Here is a 5,954-nt window from a genome sequence, read left to right on the forward strand (position 1 = left end):
CCTTTCATGAGAGTGCATCTGCAACAACATTTTGCTTCCGTTTTTCATAGATGATTTCAAATTCATAACCCGACATATTTGTGACCCATTTTTTCTGTTCCTCTAAAGATAAAATTTGTTCTAAAAAGTATTTAAGACTATCATGATCCACTTTTACCTTGAAGTGTCTTCCCATTAGGTAAGGTCGCCATTTCTTAAGTGCATATAGTATTTCCAACATTTCCTTCTCATAAATAGCTTTCTTGAGATGTAGTCCTAAAATACCCAATCGCCTAAATCAAAACTTCTTTCACTCTGATGTTGATCTTCTTGTTGTTTCATTTGATTCTGCACCAAAGTGGCATTATCCTTTAAAAGTTGGAGAACTTGTTGTTGATGCTCGATGTTATCTTTCACTGCTTGAATCCTTTTCTTCTTGTTATGTCCTTCTATCTTGAGAGTTTGAGGAGTTGTAATTTCTTCCAATGCATTACAAGATATGGTCGGATTGATTTCTTGATGCTCGATGTGATCTTTCACTTCTTGAAAATTTTTCTTCTTGATATGTCCTTCTATCTTGATAGTTTGAGGAGTGGTAATTCCGGCCAATGCATTACAAGATATGGTCCGATTCATTTCTTCTTTCTCGATGTGACGTTTCACTTCTTGAACCTTTTTCTTCTTGATATGTCCTTCTATCTTGAGAGTTTGAGTGGTAATTCTTGCTAATTCTTATAAGATATGATCGGATTCATTTCTTGATGCTCAATTTGATCTTTCACTTCTTAAACACTTTTCTTCTTGATATGTCCTTCTATCTTGAGAGTTTGAGGAGTGGTAATTATTGTCAATGCTTTACAAGATATGGTCAAATTTATTTCTTTTTTCTCTGGGGTTGGTTCCTGGTGTATATCCTCTTCTTTTGATGTTTCTTGATCCTTTTCTTCCTCCTCTTCACAATCAATGTAAAATAATTTCTTCTCTGCACACTTATGACCTTTAATGTATTTGTTATCACAATTGTAACAAAGCCTTTTTGATCTTTTTTCTTCCTATTATTGTGGTGTCAACCTTGTAGGTTGTGGAAGGCTAGGAGAAACAACACTTCCATCTTTATAGTTGTGAGGGATAGACTTCCTTATTTCCATAAGTTTCCTTTCCACTTTTCTTGCCAACCTGAATGTATTCTCCAATGAATCAGGTTCCAAAAGACCAACCTCATGTTGAATGTTATATTTTAAAGCCCCTATGGAGACATCAATCCTTTGCTTCTATGGAATATCATTTTCCCTTATATTCAATTTTTGAAATCCCTTAATGTGCTTTGCCATTGAACACTTTTGTTCAGATTTATCAATTGGCTAAAGAAGGTGTTTCTCTTTGTATCCTCATAATGTGTTATCATTTCCTCCATGAAAATTGACCACGTAACAAGTGGTTTACGTGAACAGAGCCCTTTATACCATAAAAATTGGTTCGGTTCTAAATATGAAGATGTAATACATACCTTTTGTAACAGTTTCACCTCATGTAGATCAAAATATTGATCCATCTGTAGTATCCAATTTACTAGATCATTTCCTCAAACTTCCTCATATCGTCTTTTCTTGATTTTAGGAGCTCGATCTTGAAACGATTGTAACTCTGCAATTCAGATCTCCAAGTTTTGAAATTGTGTCCTCTAGTAGCCCTCTGCATCCTCTTTCCAATTCCACCAGTGCGATCGAAACTGGATTATCCAAGAAAGAGTTATGCACAATCTCCCAAGATAACCTGATTATATACCATTTCAGAAGAGCGAACTTATATGAAGTGACACATGTCACATTTTTGACCTTCAGATTTGAAAAAGATAAAGAAGAAACTACAATTTGTTGGCTTTCTTCAATTCTTATGAAATTTCAATCTGATGCTCATAGAGACAATTATGACGATTTTTGCCCGATCACCTATTTGCGATGTAATTCGGGAGCCTACAGAAAACCCAAATGTCTTGGACTGTATCTCGTAAAATATAGTGAAACAAGATCTGAAATTCAGGCCTAAGGTTCACCACGATATTAGCTCAAATGTGTTTTAATTTTAGAATCTAAAACTTCGTAGAAAACAAATTATAGTGAAAATTCCACGATGACTTGTTTGAGATGGAATTCTAGAGATTGCAAAAACCATAACTTCCTCAGATCATATATCTGAAAATATAGTGAGACAAGATCGAAAATTTGGACCCAAGATTCAGAACGATTTTGTTTCAAATGGTTTTTTTTATCGTTTGAAACGGCACAGAAAAATAATTATAGCGAAAATTCCATGAAGGCCTATTTGGAGCAGCAAAATCCCAGAATCCAAAGCTCTAATACAAAATGTTATGGAACTAGCTCACAAAAAGATAGATAAACGCCTTAAAAATAAGCCTCTTCAAGGGGGCAACCTCCTTTACATTACATAAATCAACAATTCTTGGATGATACAAATGACAAGACCTCCTTTCTATATATGGGAGTCTAAGGGGTCATAATATAATCAAAGTTGACATAACAATAATAATGTAAGGGCACAATGATAATAATAGTGGGCTTCTTGGGGCACAATAATAATAATATGGGGACTACATGGGCACAACAATATAATAAGGGGGTTGTACTAATAACAATAAGGGGTTACACTAGTAGTATAGGGACCTAACAAGTTACCATATAATTTTTCTGTTACAAGTGAGTTTCCATCAAGGACAACACATGCATCATAATGCCAACAATGATATCAGCTATCATAGGAAGATAAAAGAAAGTTTACCATCTTTTCCTCCTTTGTATCATCATCTGGAATTTTCCTTTTTTGTGTGTGCTCTTTCCTCGAGGATTCGACATTTGTTTCTATCATCATGTTATTTGCAGTCAAAGTTAACACCTCCACCATCCCTTATAACACTCTAAAGGTATTCTCGTCCTCAATTTTCATTTTAGATTGAGCAGCATTTCCCCCACTGCTTCATCTTCTAGAAGGGGCTTTAGAGAAACCATCATTTGAAACCAACCTATAACCCTATTATTCCTTCTTTCAAATTGGACAATCTCTAAAAAAATGTCGTTGCTCATGGAAGAGTAAAAACTGAAACAAAACATGTTCGTAGTCTAAAGGTAGTGTTGGTAAGGTAAATCCCCTCTGCGGACAGAGGCGATCCCACTAGCCTATCACAGAACTAGCCACAAACAAACCACGCTGCTACGCAAGTTCCTAGTTATGCATCAAAGGTGAATCAAGAAGACTAACCTGGAGTCCAACGCTATGATTGAAGCAAAGTTGATATCCTCGCTCCCTTGCTCCAACAGATCATAAACGAACACCTGCACATGCAAAGGAAGAGACAGATACCAACATAGAAACTACCAAGGCACAACTATATTTCAGTCAGAAAGGAAATAAATCAACATATCACCATGACAGATAATGAGATTGGAACTATAATAGCAGTCGCTCATCAATTAATAAACAGGAAAAGTTACAACCATTGTTCTGACGTCGACCCTTCTCCTGGCTGGGCGAATAACTATATGTGTCTTGACATGCATCTCCTCTCCGGCAGCATAACCTCTCTAGCACTCACTAGCATCCCTCTAAGAACTCAACATCTAACACTCCATGACCAATAATCATCACTACTATAACTCAATCACCAAATCACTAGCATAACATTAACACCAACACTCTAGCTTGTCCAATGCATAATGACAAGCTTATATAGATGGAGAAGCGAGGAGGATGCAATGAACCTGGACACCTTTCGCGATTAGCAAAAGCCATAAAGATGGATAAAGCTCGACAAAAGACTGATTTTTTATCCTCAGAAAAGCTCCATGTAATGAAGGAAACAACAGTCGGACGTGCATTAAGGCAAAAAGCACGACTAAATTTGGTTGGCACAACTGTTGCTCTAAGACAGAGCGCCAATGGTCGCGCCCCCTTTTGAGGATCTCCATCATTGGCGCGGGTAAGATATTGTGGACTTGCTTCAATGGAAAAAGAGCACTTCTTAGGGATGATCTGCAGAAGTTGTCTTCAGGGAACATGGAGTACATACTCAGGGGAACATAATGCAAGTGTTTTTAGACTTTGTCACTTCTTATAACTCCCGGGATGGGTCCTCCAAGGTACGACAAGAGGAGTAACAGGGATGGTGACAAATTACTGTGTAACAGATGCCCCCTAAAGCATGAAGCCCGAGAGGTGGAGAGGGGTGAAATGCTTTACAAGAACACACACATAAGAGCACACAAGAGCACATATAGTTACTGCCGTCGAGGAGATGTATTAAGAGCCATGACTGATAGTTCAATTACATGATGTACATGGTATGGTCGCAGCCATCCATAAGAGAGTACATAAATAATCTAGATCCATAGCATGGACGCAGCCATCTGGTTAGGATCAATGAATTGACTCAGGTATGGTCGCAGCCATCCAGTGAATGAGTCAAGTATCAAGAATCACGCCTGGATTACAACAGACATAATCCAGGGTCTTGCGCTCCATCTCGACCCGAACAAGAGTACAAGTCCAAGCATGTGAATATATGAGCTGAAGTCGAACATGCATGAACATCGCCTGATTACCAGTCAATAATGGAAACTGTTAACAGACGCGAGAGGTACCACCAATAATGACAATGGCCCTCAAGGTAGTATAGGTACAATCTACGGTGTGTGAATCAATGATCTGAAGTCGAACACCCGTAGAATCATTCGATCGGAGGCCAATGATGAAAACCTCACGTCGAACACGAAGAACCTGCCATTGAGGCATGCAGGCTCCAAGGCACCGGAAAGGAGTCTCTAGATCAATTCCCTGGATAATGAGTTGAAGTCGACAGGGAGTGACCTTGATCGAAGGTGGGCCATAATGTTTCCCACACCATCGACACGAGACAGAGAGATGAAGTTGTGAATCAAGATTGTGCGAACTATCAGAAGGAGGTTGTTTTTTCAGAGGTCAACTTCTCTTGAACATATCGGCGGCACATTAACGGAATTGGCAGTATTTGACATCAATGTATCAAAGGTCATTATGACGAGGCAATGAGTGAATGAGAGGTCAAATAGGGTACCAAATCCATGGAAGCAAGTGAAAGATATGAGATGAAATATCCCCACCCCGGACACAAAAACAAAAAGTGCCATGTTCAAGAGCGACATACTGCCTTTACGGTAATAATTATGGTTCAAAATTTTCTTTTCCCACCGCCATTTCTGGCGAGTACCCCAGTTATTTTTAACAAGCTTGATGGGGATAGCATATGCTTGTATTGTGATAAAATACGATGTCATTAAGTTTTAACGAGTCTGACAAAGGAAGAACTCGGTGTCTTGTCATGTTTAGAGAGTTTGAAAAGACAGCAGAAAAGTAAACTCCAGGGATGTCCTTTTTCGTAAAGTTGTGTCTCTCGGGCCCGAAAAAGTATAAAATAATACCTGAAAGAACCGCCCGATCATTACGATCGAGGAGTACTTTTCATGATTAGTGACTTCGACCTGAAAAAGTAAAAAAGCGGTCAAAACCACGTCGTTTCGTAACCACTAACGAGTTTGAAATGACAAAAACCCGGTAATCTTTTTATGTTTTAACGGTCGACAAAAAGAACTTAAAACGACCGCCCCTTATCACCATTTAACGAGTCAAGAGGAGCGACTCGGCAATCTTTTCCTCTTTAAATGGTCAGAAAAGAGCTGAAATCGGACCTTGAAGTAACCTTTTCTCGTGTTTTACCGAGCTCGAAAAACTGAAAAAAAGAGTTCATTATGTTGCTCGAGTGGCACTAATCCCTGTCAACACACAAAAACAGCGTAAAATCCTACTTTGACATAAAAATATTCACAAAAATATGATTTTAATGTGTTTTTTAAGCCAAAAGAAGTTATAAATAGTGAAATAGTAAAAAATAAAATTACTTTTCACTTTTTACCTTGTGAATTTACCAT

This window comes from Pinus tabuliformis, chromosome 7, assembly GCF_031772625.1.
Source record: "Pinus tabuliformis cultivar Carrire ecotype Pingquan chromosome 7, CPIR1, whole genome shotgun sequence".
Lineage (NCBI taxonomy): Eukaryota > Viridiplantae > Streptophyta > Pinopsida > Pinales > Pinaceae > Pinus > Pinus tabuliformis.